The sequence below is a fragment of the Ornithodoros turicata genome, chromosome 6 (assembly GCF_037126465.1).
Source record: "Ornithodoros turicata isolate Travis chromosome 6, ASM3712646v1, whole genome shotgun sequence".
NCBI classification, from domain to species: domain Eukaryota; kingdom Metazoa; phylum Arthropoda; class Arachnida; order Ixodida; family Argasidae; genus Ornithodoros; species Ornithodoros turicata.
Window position 1 is genome coordinate 38,574,497 of NC_088206.1, and position 15,396 is coordinate 38,589,892.

A 15,396-nucleotide genomic window follows, 5' to 3' on the forward strand; every position below is an offset into this window, starting at 1 on the left:
CCGCTGTGAAGGACGCTGTCGTCTGCCGCCAAGTCTGGGGCTGCTTTGTTTTTTCCGACACGTCGCCCGTATTCACATGTGACACTTTCTAGTGACGCGGATACTATCTCTACGCTTGCATCCTTCGCGTGAGATGTCGTTTGGAAACCGACGCAGCGTTCCTGACTCCAGGAAAACTTCCTTCGAAAACGTCGATGTTGATTTCGCACGCCTAGGATACAGCTACAGCCAGACCCCAGACGAAGCGAAAGTTGGAAGCAGCTACATCACTAGCGGGTATCCAGATGAAGCAAGGAGTGTTCATGCTGTCCGTGTATGCACCTCGCATTTCACCGATAATGTGTACCTGGATGAGAACATCATTCAAGTGCAACTTGGATTGACACAAAAAAGGAACGAATTGAAACTTGACGCCGTTCCGACAGTGTTCCACGAACAAAGCGAGCCAGAAACTTCGACAGTAAGTCACAATATCTATGTATAGTTTCCCAATCGGATCTGTCACTCTTGCGCGTGAGTAATTTAGCAGCAAAAGACGAAATCGGTACAACGTAAGGTGTCCCCTAACCTATGATTAATAACTAGATAAATAAAATACAATAAACAAGTAAAAGAACATTATGTCACCTCATTCACATGAACGTGATTGGCTTTTCTCGTTGTCGGACGCGTTATCATGAAACTTTCCCTGTTACTGAACCTGTGACTTTTGTGGAATGTGGTAGACATGATTGGTTTTCATGAGTATTACAGCTGCAATCAGCTCGACAGGGTCAAGCGCAAGTGGTACGTATATTACTTAAATACATATAATGTGTTTACAATTTTTGGACACAGAACAATTCGCAAACTATGAACCCCGATCACTAAAAGGAAGAACTGACGCTGTTTGTGTGCTGGTGTTAGAAACAGGCACTATATATATACAAGCAGTACCTCTGTCCCTAACATAAGCGCCATAGACCACTTCCCAGTTTCCTTTTATCTCCCTGTTTGTGAACTGTTTGTGTGCTGCAGGGTGGCGGCTTTTGCGATTGTCATAGCCAACTTGAGGTGCATTTTTGACGTTCTGTGTAATAGAAGGACCAGGTGCTGCTGACCCAAGTCCCATCCATCCATGAAACGGCATCAAACAATGTACGTGTGTGCACGGCAGTTTTGCTGAGAGACCTGGTTTTTACACTATAATGTCTTTACGATGCCTCTGACAAATTACGATCTTCCAGAACAGTGCTTTCTTCATCCAAGTTCAAGAAGTAAAGAGAATGACTTCATGGCTTCTACTGACATCTCACAGCTACATGCCAAGACAAAATAACTTGAAAGAAGGAAAAGAAAAAAAAAGAAAAAGAAGAAAAAAGGTCCGTTTCAGGTCCACCCAAATCTTTGTGCAGAGGCTGACAACAACAACGTTATTGTGAGATGATGCTGATGCAGCGTTGAGATTAAGCCCTTGTTTCCTTTTTTGCAATGCTATACATTACTGCTGGTTAAATGTAAAATGATGCACCTACCTCCAGACATTAAAGGGGCTACGAGAGATCTAGTGTCAATTCAACAGAAAAGCTGCATGTTCTACGAGGCACTGTCACATAAGCATTGGCCAAATTTGCTGTCCTGTGAGCTTTGATAGGATATGCCGTAGATATAGTAGGAGGCCTCTTACTGTAAAAGGGAGGTGCATTATTCGTGCATTAGTAGTGGGGTCTGAGGCATGAGGGTCATTTCAGGATGTACTAACCCTTCCAAAATTTTACACTTGGTTGTGCCCAGAGATTGATCCAGATCCCCCCCAACACCCCGAGTTTTTTTCCTGTGTACCACTGTTACAATGAAACCGTCCGATTTCATTGCAATTGAAGTACTTAGGAAACTTTTTTTTTTTGTGAGTCCCCGCTGCAGATCCCAAGGGACATTGCCAGTGTGGTGCACGCTGATAACTGTCTGTGCATAGCAAATAATAAATACCTGTGCGTGAAGAGTTGGATGTGGACTTGTGCAATGGCTCTTGAATGGACAACACTCAGTCAACACAAAGATTTATTCACATTTGCATAACCTATTGCCTGCCGTTATAATAATTATTATAATACATAGACAAGAGGTAATGCTCTGTCAAGGATCTCTGAATTTACAGTCTTGAAAGCTATTTTCAAAACAGTGGTGCTAAAAAAATTGGATCAATGGCAGGTATCAAAATTTGTTTTGCTGTATCAAGGCAGAACAATCTTCCGTGGGAATGACAAATTGTGGACATTCCCAGACAGATGTATCACTTACTATGATAATGAGGTGTAACTGTACCATTAGTGAGTTATGAAACGTTACCTGAAATTATTTGACGTGTTATATCCCTCACATGCTATAATACTGTCAACGATAAGAAGCATTACACTACCATTAAAAGTATAACTGTCACTTATGGCCAGGTAGTTTATTGCTCCTGCCTATTCCTTTGCACTTCTCGGGATTACTGTGGCAACACAGATTCTGTTTCACACTTCTCAATTGGAAACTACGCAAGTCTATTATGGTGTAGGTGTGAACAGGAAATGAGGCACACTAAAGATGATAGTCCTGATAGGACCGGGATGGAAAAACGTTGGCGAATCATGCAGACGACACACCCAGGTATCTGTCGTCTGTTTCTCGGTCCAAGGAATCTCCAAACTCAGCTTGTAAACACACAATAAGCAGTGAACCTGACGTAGCTGTAAAAAAGAAAGGACACTTTGCTGTATATTTAGTTGACCATTATGAAGTGTTTTTTTTTGCCCAAAACGAGCACTGGATGCAGGTTGCTTGATCGCTCTTCCGACGTTCAATCGAGCACACTTGCATTTTATCCGGCGGCAAATACAGTTTGAGTGCATAATATACTTGAAAGAACATGTTACACTACACAGTTAGTGTTGTCACCAATATATGTGCAAGCACTCGAGCGCTTTTTTGCATGCATTGCTAGCATGGTACACGGTGTTCTCTGCGGAAGCAAGTGCCACATTCATTTCTTTGAATTACCTTCGAGCACACGTTCGGTATTACGTCATAATGAGACCACGATTGTCACTTTTTTCATGTATTGGTATTGTTTTGTGCCTTGGTTTGATTTTTGACAAAGGATCCTACGTAACGGTGGTGTGGTGCGACTTGAATAACGCCTTTGTGTCTGAGCTGTATCGCCAGCTTGTTACGATAGTAATAATTTGTAGCGTGTCGTGCTATTTGTAGCAGTTTTTAAGGCAAAAGTGGTCTCTCAATACAGGTTTCGTCATGAGGGCTACCCAGTGAATAATCTGTGCAGTGTGATACGGCTGGGTGTACAGGTAAGTATCACGTTCCTCATCCACTGGTTTCTACTTTACAGGAAGGAACAACCTCAGTGCACGCACTGTGGTTAGCCTCTCTCAGTTTTGCATATTTTCTTACATGTTCACATCAGAAACACACCTTAGACTTTAAGCTCCTTCACCCAGCAATATAATAATTAGAGATTATAATTCTTTTTAGAAGAGTTCCCCATATTCTTTTTAGAATAGTTTTTAATCTTTTTAATTTTTAGAAGATACAGGGATTGTAAACTTTCATCATTGTAAACCATGTTTTAAACTGATGTTTTAACATTTGTCCAATGCATTTATTAAACAACATATTCATTTTTAACTGGTTGCACCCAAACCAATGTTCTGATGTATTATTTCCTTAGTTGTCGATGCACCATAAAAACTGGAATAATCATCATCAATGCAGGTTACTTCACAGCTGCCTCGACATACTCAAGAAATGGGTGCAGAACCTACGTAATGCCCACAAACTTTGACTGCCACAGCACCTCCAGAAAGTAAAGGCATATGTGTCACATGGGATTTTGAAAGGCATTCACAGTATATAATACCTTGTATGAACTGTTGTAGATCTAAGCAGCCTCTACAGTACACTCTCAGAAATTAAAACTTGTCAGGGAACTGTGATAATTGTTTCAGTTAATAGGCATGCACATATACGCTATAAGAAGAAAATTATTTATTGAGAATGCACTTCTCTGGCTACTCATGTTGTTTACATCTACTGTTGATCACATTCATTTATCACATATTATATTATTATATATTATTATTATATTATCACATATTCGATCACATTAAATTTAAAATTTAGCATATATGAGAAAATATCAGGAGGGAAGTTGCTATTCATTGCTCATTCCAACCTAAAATTGAGAGAGCGTACCTGACCATTGTCATTCCTAAAATATATATTGCTATTGTAGCAAGGTCACAAAACAATAAATGTAGTCTCTTGCGACCTCCCTGCACGTTCATTGTATCCTGAAACGCATAAGTGCAAGAAATAAATCTTGAACTTGAATAAACTTGATGTATAAACTTGACATAAAATGTTGAATAATATAATGAATGATATAAAATATTGAATAAACTTGAACTCGTATATTCTCTTTACTCATCATCAGTGATCTTCATTACAAAAGCATATCGTGTTAGACTTTTTTGTTTGCATTTCACAGACTGGGTACACGAGGGTCAAAATGACAAAATCACAACTGTTTCAAGCTCCAAATAGTCCTGTTGCAATTTGAAGACCATACGTGGAGCTGCATTTTTTGGAACATGCTCCACATAACAAGCATGACAAAGTCAGCACTGGATAGCAGGACCCCGTCCCCAAGCAGCTTTCCTCACGCTGCAGTTGTATTCAACAAAAGCATGTGAGTGCTGGAGAAGGACATTCAGTTTGGCACAACGGCGCCTGCAAATAATCAGAACAAATAAAGGAAGAAGCAAACAAACATAGAAGGGCTGTACTTCAAAAAGAGATAAGTCCTGTGTCTCAAGGAGGTGTTACCACTTTCTAAGTAACTTAATTGATTAAGCTTACATCACTACCTCATTAACTGTCCTAACGAGTGTGATCTAATTGCGTGAAGTAATTATTTGGGCTGCTTCGGTGTGTCCATATTTGCGAGGCAAAGTACCGCTGTCGTTTACTAAAAGACTCTTTCTAAGGCGATGCTTGACATAAATCATACTAAACGCATACACGGCTAAAACAACGGCTGTGGTCCTACAGAACGATCTCTTTCTGCCATGCGAGTATATCTATTCCCGGACCGTTCTTGCTGGAACAATTTTTGTCCAAAACGCAGTACGGGATATTATATACATGGTTGTTGTTAACCTCAAGTTGTTTCTTATTGAAATATTGGCTGGGAAATGTGCTGTAGTACAATCCCCAGCGCTGCACTGCAGTGACGGTCTAGTTTCGGAATGCAAAACATAACGTAATTAAGAATCGAACGGCAGGACACCTGTGAAACACTGTTAGGATACATCAGTATACTGGCACCTTACAAAATTGTGTGATGACAAACAACGACCAATGCTTGCAGCGCAATAAATACTCACAATCTCTGTTGCCTCCCATTGTTTTCTATGGGCACACACAGCACTTTAGGGCCCACCAACATGGCGGCCCGAAGGCACGCCTCTCCACCACGAGCCCCTCTCCCATGCGCGATGGGACATCGTTTCGATTTATGCACCGATAGCTCCCCTAGCGGTACTTGAACACAACTCTCCTACGTGCACCATGTTGCCCTTTCACATACACCCTGTTGTCCACCATGTTGCCCTATTCTGATGCACGGAAGCCGACGTTTTCGTTGTTCCGTTTATTTTTTAAGCTGGGTATGGCTTCCACAATTTTTCTACAGATTTCGCACGCATAAATGCGCCATCGTGCGCCACCGGAAGTTCGTTAGTTAGGTAGGCAACAAGCTATGTGCCTAAATGCGGGTCACGTTTTTCTGCACATACCCTGTATATTCGTCACGGGAGCTATTACTAAAGGCATTTGAACAGCACGATTCGCCACTTCCGCGTTCCGAGTCCGCCATCTCCGTATGTGCCTTCGCCTTCGTCTCCCTGACCTTGCTCATGCAAGCTGCGGGGACTCCTCTGGCTCGTCGCGTTCTTATTGGTCAGATTCCTTGTGACGTTGCTAAAGATTCTCAGCAGGGAGTTCCGCTTGACGACCGCATCCGCCGTCTGCTGTAGCGCCGCTTACACACCATAGAAATCTCTATGTTACACACGAATTATGCAAAAAATATTCCGTCGATCGGAATGGGACTTTCGGAGTCATGGTCAGTGAAGGACGGGGAATCTCAATTCACTGTTGTTTCGGAATCGATCGGTGGTCGATGCGACTGTCCCTTTAAAGGTTACGTGGATATACGAGCGCGTTTTTGGACGCTACAATGCAGCAAAAACTATCCGCTCACAACGTGATCTGCGTTGCTGTGGAGGAGGAGGAGGAGGAGTGTCGTTGGGAGGAACCCGAGAGGTCTGCCTGCCTGATTAGGCGGCATGTTTCTCGGGAAGGGAAAGGTGGTGGAGAGGAGGAGAGGAAAGGGTGAAGTGGAAGACCGAGCGGAATCCGCTCGGGGGGAGGATAGCTGCGTCCATGGGCCGACTTCAGGGGAACTGTGCCGGCATACGCCTATTACACATCTGAGGGAAACCCAGGAAAAACCCCAGACGGCACAGCCGGCCCGCGGATTCGAACCGCGGACCTCCCAGTCTCCAAGCGCACGCGTTACCGCTCTGCGTTGCTGTCAATCATAAAAAGCGCGCATTTGAAGGGATAGTATGATTTGCTCATAATGTTCCTTGTGAGTGTGAAAGCATCGCTGTCGTTTCTCATGACTACCACTTTAAAACGCCGCGAATGAAAGACTCTGAGAAACACCTACTAACAATACTTACCAATGCACTGATAACAATAAAAACTACACATTTGATTAACAAAAGGGCTGACAAAAAAGAGGAAATACTCATACCCGGCCGCACGACACGGCTTGTGAAACCTAGGCACGCGATCTGTTCGCGCGCCTCACAGCACGGGGAGCCGTCTCGTGCGGCCCTCGCGTAACCATGTGGGGCATAAAAAATATTTTCTCGCCCTTATCAAAAAGTACCTTCTCAATTTTTTTATATGATTTAGTAGAGATATTGATCTGTCATCTCCATCTATTTGGATTGTTCTCGGCCGACCGCTTCATTTTCAAAAACGGCGTTGAAAACGGCCAACTTTGCCAAAAGTATGGCATTTGGGATTGAATGGGGCAAAAAGTATTGTGTGGTCGGCCTTCAGAACGTGTGATTTCGAAGTATGGAAAGTACAGAACACGCTGAATGTATTTGTCCCTTCCAGCTTGTGCGAAAAGTGCTCTTAGCAAGGCGCAAAGTTGTAAGAAATAGCGCCAAAAAGCAGCCCTGTTTCGCTGGCCGAAAATAACACACGAGGGAAGAACTTGATATTGGCAGAATGTTAGGGCCACGCTCTTTCATTCTATGTCACTAAAGTCCACCTAGATTCAAAACCCTGCTCAGTAGGTAACTGTTTTCGTAGCTTGGTTTTCGCGATTCTGACGAATTTTGACCCCGCTTAAATCGACACCAGTTCAACATGATGATGATGTTTGGGAGTTTAATGGCGCATTGACAACAAAGATCATAATGCGCCATAAACTGAACAGTTCAACAATATCCAGTAAAACTCGGGAAAATGTCTTTATTTGCAATAAGGAGTCCATGATAATTTTTGGAAGCAAAACTGAGGGGGGTCGAGCACGACCTTTGGGTGATTTGGCCTGGAATGACCCAGCTGCATTCTAGCCGGCTAGCCAAGGAACCAGGACAACAGAACTATGTAACCAAGCAATTCCTGCGTCTCTTGTGTATTCATATGGCAATTTTATTTCTAATTCTAACCAAGATAAACAGATGTTTTCACATTGTATATCATTTATTTTAAACTATACATAATGTGTTGTTACATTTCACAATCTTAGACAACAGTTTCTCTGCACATTGAATCCGGTACACTAAAACTGACAATGCAAAAATTTGTCAATCCAATTAGGATTCCTTAACTCATACCAATCAACAATGTAATGGTATTGGGCCAAAGTTGTCTTGTAGATAAACGCATTAGTCATTGGAGTCGAGGATTTATTGCACAGTAGCTGAAGTTGCATTGTAGTACAGTTTTAAGCCAGTTAAGGAACTTGCTTCACCCTTGCTAATGTTGCTGCTGGCAAAGGAAGTGTGCCAGGGAATGGGGGATGTGGCTGCGTAGGGCTTAGATGGGTGCTGCAAAGACTCTGTGCCCCTATAGTGTTGAACAAGAGAGAAACTGATGTTCTGAGGCTGGGACAACATCCAGAAGATGTGGGTTCGATCCCTACAGCTGGCTAACCTTTTCAGTGACTTTCATCTTTCACCTACACTGTTAGAAAAATTTATACCTTTTAGGGTATAAACGGCTTGTCCCAGGGCGCATACCTTTTGAGGTATAAACGCTAAACCTCCTTCGAGGTATAGTAGCTTTATACCTGGCTAAAGGTATATTATTTTGCACCTCATATGGTGTGGGGATGCCAGGGCTGGAGAGGCATGAGGCAAGGCTTGGGGAGAACAATGAGGGCAGCGAACTACCGGTTTAATGGCGAAAGCGATGCGATACAGACAACTAGCAAGAGAACCGTCAAGTAAGCATGGCGAGCGACAACGACTGACTAGGGGCAAGGGAGTCTCTGGTCTTCCAGACGCGGCGAGCGCGTGCCACAGCCCCACAGCTTTTGCGTAAGCAAAGGGGCGACCTCTGTTGGAGTCCAGTGGAAGTGCGGCGTGAATGAGGAGGAGGGGGAAGGAGGACCCTCACATCCCACACCTTCCTGAAGACCAAAGTCCCATTTGAAGAAGTTAAACATTGACAACAATATATCACAATACAAACTAAAATAAGCTAAGCAACATGAAAGTGCACAAACAAGAAAAAAAAAAGTTACTTAGTGAACTAAAAACGTTTCACAGTTCGATTTCATAGTCACTTAGGTAGGACGGCGGTTTGCGCTGTCTATTTGGACGTTGAGAAAGCTGTTCTGTTGGTTGAGACGCTCAATTTACTTGCGTCGCTGGCTGTGATGCGGAGTAGTCCGAAGTGTCGGTAATGAGACGAAACTTTCGGCCTAAAAGGTAGTGGCGGAACCTTAACGTAATGGCCCAATGGACGGCGATACATTCTCAAACATTACTGTGCAGTTTTTGTTCGTCAGGCGTAAGCTTGCGGCTAGCATACCACTGATCTCTATGTATAAAGGCTGGATCGCGTATGGGAGAGGGGCTCGTGGGAGAGAGGCACGCATTCGGGCCGCCATGTTGGTGGGTCCTAAAACGCTGCGTGTGCCCATTGGAAACAATGGGAGGCAACAGAGATTGTGAGTATTTATTGCGCTACAGGCGTTGATCATTGTTTGTCGTCACGCGATTTTGTAAGGTGCCAGTATACTGATGTATCCTAACAGTGTTTCGCAGGTGCCCTGCATTTCGATTCTTAATAACGTTATGTTTTGCATTCCGAAACTAGACCGTCACTGCAGTGCAGCGCTGGGAATTGTACTACAGCACGTTTCCCAGCCAATATTTCAATAAGAAACGATGTGAGGTTAACAACAACCATGTATATAATATCCCGTGCTGCGTTCTGGACAAAAATTGTTCCACAAAGAACGGTCCCAGAAGGGATACCCGCATGGTAGAAAGAAATCGCCCCGTAGAATCACAGCCGTTGTTTCAAACAGGCGTATGCGTTTAATTTGATTGATATCAAGCAAGAAAGGGTCTTTTAGTGGTGTCTTCGATGTAATGCCTCGCAAATATGAACACACCGAAGCATCCCAAACAATTACTGCACGCAATTAGATTACGCTTAGGCCAGTTAATCTAGGTGTTGATGTAAACTTAATAAAGTTATTTAGTAAGTGGTAACACCTCCTTGAGACACAAAACTTATATCCTTTTGAAGTACAGCACTTCTTTTTTCTTCTTCCTTCATTTTTTCTGATTATTTGCAGGTGAAATTGAATGTCCTTCTCGCGTACTCACATGCTTTTGCTGAATAGAACTGCAGCGTGAACAAAGCTGCGTAAGGATGGGGGCCTGCCATCCACTGCTGACTTTGTCATGCTAGTTATGTGGAGCACGTTGCAAAAAATGCAGCTGCACATCTGAAACTCCAATCATTATCATCGTCACCTAAAGGGAATGTGGTAGCACTGCTGTGAAACCAGGCACGATTTCTGAAAACCCTCTATGGCACTTTCCGCAGTTTGCACACTTTTCTTCAGCGTCAGTCTCTCTCATAGGAGTCACTTTGCATTAACAGTGACTCCCATCTTACATTTTCATGTGCGAGGGCTCTCTTGCACTACACATGTACGGTTTCCCAACTGCAACATGACGATTTGGAGCTTGAAACTGGAGCCCTGGTGTTCCCTGTGTATGAAATGATACCAACTGAATCTTGTCAAATGTGATGTTTAGTGGAAGATGGCTTTCTTGGTTGTGCATTCTGAGTGACAAAGATTAACACGATATGCTTTTGTAAAGATAAGTGATGTTATGCTCTATGAATAAAGAAAATATACATTTTGCAAGTTCAACATTTATTCTGGCATATACGCATTTCAAGATACAATGAATGCGCAGGGAAGTGACAAAACAATACATTTATTGTTTTGTGACCTCCCTGCAATGACAATATATATCACAGAAATGACAACGTACAGGTACACTATGTAAATTTGTTGCACCCAATTTTCATACATGCTGAATTTTAAATTTTTGTTTTGCTGCCTATGTGTTCAGTGTATTACAAATTGCGTAATGCAAACAACACTTTGTTAATTTCAAGCTTTTTGCTCCCATCCAAGATATTCCTGTCCTGAAGGAACCGCCCCTTCGACACCATAAATATTCTGTAGGTTTCACTCTGGCAGGCCCTGCCACTGCAAATTTCCTGAATTGAAACCCTTCAATCTGTGTCATAACCTTAAATACGTCAATATTTTTGCAAGTAGTTTACATGCTGGAGGACACTCCTCCTGCAGCTAAGGCAACTACAGAGAGTTCCAAGAGCCCGAAGGTAAACCTACAGCTGCATGAGTTTGATCAACAGTAGTGCATTCTCAAGAAATAATTTTCTTCTTATAGCATATATGTGCATGCCCAGTAACTGAAACAATGACCACAGTTCCGCAACGAGTTTTAATTCCTGAGGGTGTACACTGTAGAGGTGGGTTAGATCTACAACAGTTAATACAAGGTATTATATACTATGAATCAGTGATGGCCACTAAGTACTTCTACTATAACTACTAACTACTTTGCAATGGAGTAGTTTAACTAGTAGTTCAACTACTTTTCAGGCAGGGTAGTTAAAACTACTTCTTTAACTACTGCAGTGTAGTTTAACTACATCTATAACTACTTAATGTTGTCCATCAACACCAATCCCATTCTATAACGTTCTAAGACCCCTAAATATGAATCACAAGCAGTGATAAAAGTGAAAATTTAGTACACATGCACGGCACAATTGCTCTGCACCTCCGTTCTCATCAAACAAGTAGCTCAAGGTAAAAATCGGAAGCACAGCCATGCCGTAAAGCTTGCGGCAAAATCGGAAGTAGTTGGCGCCTGCAGTAACCTAACTACTGTAGCCAACTACTCGAAATAGTAGTTTAACTAGTAGTTGCACACTACATTTCTGCAAGTAGTTGATAACTACTTTTAACTACAATCAGGTAGTTTAACTACATGTAGTTAACTACTGGCCATCACTGCTATGAATACCTTTAAACGTCGCGCTTGGAACACAACAAAGCCTCCTGAGCTGACTGATTACTTCATGATATGGTTCCAGCGACCCACCTACACGCAGCGTGCACTTCAAAGAGCTGGAGTGCCCGTTTTTAGCAGTTTCGTATATGTCGCGCTGGGAAAGAGCAAAGCGTCTTGGCTGACTGATTACTTGGTGACATGGTTCCAGCGATCCAACTACCTGCAGGGTGCACTTTAAAGGGCTGATGTGCACGTTTTTAGCAATTTCGTCTACGTCGCGCTGGGAACACAACCAAGTGTACTGGGCTTTGTTGTGTTCTCAGCGCGACATAGACGAAATTGCTAAAAACCGGCGCACCTGCCCTTTAAAGCGCACGCTCTCGGTAGTTGGGTCGCTGGAACCATATCACGAAGTAATCAGTCAGCTCAGGAGGCTTTGCTGTGTTCCCAGCGCGACGTAGACAAAATTGCTCAAAACGGGCACACCAGCCTTTTAAAGTGCACCCTGCACCAACTTATCAGTCAGCTCAGGACGATTTGCTGTGTTCCCAGCGCGACGTAGACGATATTACTAAAAACGAGCACACCAGCCCTTCAAAGTGCACCCTGCTGGCAGTTCGGTCACTGGAAGCATATCACCAAGTAATCAGTCAGCTCAGGACCCTTTGCTGTGTTCCCAGCGCAACATAGACGAAATTGGTAAAAACGTGCACACCAGCCCTTTAAAGTGCACCCTGCCTGTAGTTGGGTCGCTGGAACCATATCGCCAAGTAATCAGTCAGCTCAGGATGCTTCGCTGTGTTCCCAGCGCGACGTAGACGAAATTGCTAAAAACGAGCACACGAGCCCTTTAAAGTGCACCCTGCCGGTAGTTCGGTCACTGGAACCATATCGCCAAGTAATCAGTCAGCTCATGACGCTTTGCTGTGTTCCCAGCGCAACATAGACGAAATTGCTAAAAACGGGCACACCAGCCCTTTAAAGTGCACCCTCCCGGTAGTTTGGTCACTGGAACCATATCGCCAAGTAATCAGTCAGCTCAGGACGTTTTGCTGTGTTCCCAGGGCGACATAGACTAAATTTGTAAAAACGTGCACACCAGCCCTTTAAAGTGCACCCTGCCTGTAGTTGGGTCGCTGGAACCATATCGCCAAGTAATCAGTCAGCTCAGGACACTTTGCTGTGTTCCCAGCGCGACATAGACTAAATTTGTAAAAACGTGCACACCAGCCCTTTAAAGTGCACCCTGCCTGCAGTTAGGTTGCTGGAACCATATCGCAAAGTAATCAGTCAGCTCAGGACGCTTTGCTGTGTTCCCAGCGCGACGTAGACGAAATTGCTAAATACGTGCACACCAGCCCTTTAAAGTGTACACAGCCAGTGGTTGTGTCGCTGGAACCATATCATGCGTCATTTGACCTCATTTCTGAATGCCCTCATACTGACCTCACATACCTCAGGCCTCACCAGTGACTTCACTCACAGAGACCTGGCGCCCCTCAGACCTCATGAGTGCACTCACAGGAGACATTATGAGGGTAAGACCTTCAGGGCTTGCGTTTGTGAGTGCCGTGAGGGTGAGGGCGAGTGGGGGCCTGTGCTCGTGAGGGCGGTGAGGGTGAGGGCGGTGAGGGTGAGGGCGAGTGAGGGCCTGTGCTCGTGAGGGCGGTAAGGTGAGGGCGATTGAGGCATGTGTCTGTGAGGGCGGTGAGGGCGAGGGCGAGTGAGGGCATGTGCTCGTCAGGGCGGTGAGGGTGAGGGCGAGTGAGGTCATGTGCCCGTGAGGGTGAGGGCGAGTGAGGTTTCACCAAAATGCCCACCTATGCCAATTCCCGCCAATTGATACCCGGCATGGTGGAATCAGCGAGCGAAAGCCGCGTGACAATATGGCGGCTCAAGGCCAAGACGGCGAAGCCGAGGAAGAAGGTCCGAGAACCGGGGTGACAAGCGAACAAAGCGAGGCTGGGCGGCATTGTGGTACGAGCGGGGTAGGCAGTGGGTTGATGTCGACTGCGCCAAATGTGGGGATGCCAGGGCTGGAGAGGCATGAAGCAAGGCTTGGGGAGAACAATGAGGGCAGCGAACTACCCGTTTAATGGCGAAAGCGATGCGATACAGACAACTAGCAAGAGAACCGTCAAGTAAGGATGACGAGGGACGACGACTGACTAGGGGCAAGGGATGTCTTCCAGACGCGGCGAGCGCGTGCCACAGCTTTTGCGTAAGCAAAGGGGCGACCTCTGTTGGAGTCCAGTGGAAGTGCGGCGTGAATGAGGAGGAGGGGGAAGGAGGACCCTCACAATGGTATAAACATATATACCCTTGAAGATATATGGTATATTTTCAAACCAAAAGTCCAGAACATCCGAATGCTCATATGCACCGAAAGGCGGGAGACCACAAAGGACGGGGTCTTCCTCTACCGCATTTGGAACAAGGTCATAGGGTGAGAAAGGTACGTGGAATGAATGGCGACTACCAAAGCCGCTTAATGTGTCAGTTTGAAGTTTATGTAACAGCTTGGTCCTGCTTGTATGTATAGTCAGAACGAATTTTTATGGAAGTTTATTTTTATCTTTATAAACGAAGCTTATGAAGTTCGAATTTGGCTGAATGTGTGGGTTTGAATGGGGTTATCGTGAGTCAATGGGTCTATGAACGTGACAAACACCTCCGCCGTAGTGTCCGCCCATTTGGTCGAACGCCGTTTGGTCAAATGCCGTTTGATCGAAGGCGTTTGACCGAACACCGCTTCATCGAAAACCGTTTGATCGAAAGCCGGTTGATCGACGCCGTTTGTTCGAAGGGAGTCCAAAACTGCATGCACTGTGTCATCCGCACCTCTTTTTCTGTAACTTTTGACTCGAGCATACGGAGCGGGCAATCAGTGTATTCTCCTTTTTTTTTTTACATTTTTATTATTATTTATTTTTCGCAGGGAGACCACTGGTTACTTGCAGACATTTGTAATTTACGAACCAGTCGGACACACGTTGAAGAAACTTGCCCCAGGTTGGGAGCAGCCGATAGACTGTGCTTCTTCTGAGCACCCTTCTCATTGCTGGTGACATATTTAAAGGGAACGGTCTGAAACGGGATAGCCATATGTGCGCGAAAGCCACTCGAAGTCTGTGGATGCTAAGAAGGAAATTTCGCCACGGCACAACGAAAGATATTAAATTAACAGCATATAACACCTTAGTTCAACCTCGTTTAGTGTATGCATCTGCAATCTGGGTCGCTACACATGCACGCTATCCGAAAAAATAGAGAAAGTACAAAGATCTGCTGCCCTGCTTATTTGTCTAGGTTTCGAAGGACTTCTTCGGTTACATGTCTGTTGCAAGAACTAAATTTAGATTCACCTGCACATAGGCGAAAAGTAAATAAACTAACACTGTTCTTTCTCCTATACAATGGTCAGTTGATTACAAACAATAATACATTGTTAAAATTTATCCACATTCAACAGGAATAAGTAATCGAAAAATGTCAGTAATTTATTTTTTATTTATTTGCCAAGAATGTTTAATACTTGAAGTCAATTATTATTTGATAAAGAGTTTGGGGATTAACATGTATGGCATGTTTAGTCACTATGTGTCAGAGCGGAAAAGCCTCTCAGGTTGTCGAACGGGCTAGGGTGAACAACATGGGCCCTTGGACCGCTTCTTGGACACGAAAAAGTGGG

General features: G+C 44.2%; 1 long non-coding RNA gene across 4 annotated transcripts in view; it reads left to right on the plus strand.

Moving 5' to 3' along the window:
- LOC135396560 (uncharacterized) overlaps positions 1-15,396 on the plus strand; it is a 22,290-nt gene continuing 6,894 nt past the window's right edge. The window contains exons 1-3 of one of the 4 annotated variants that reach the window (XR_010423435.1): positions 1-1,361; positions 3,266-3,326; positions 3,751-4,579. This is a non-coding gene — a long non-coding RNA (uncharacterized LOC135396560). Of the gene's footprint in view, positions 3,327-3,750; positions 4,580-15,396 lie in introns of those variants that run through there. The other 3 variants (XR_010423438.1, XR_010423437.1, XR_010423436.1) reach the window with 3 other exon arrangements.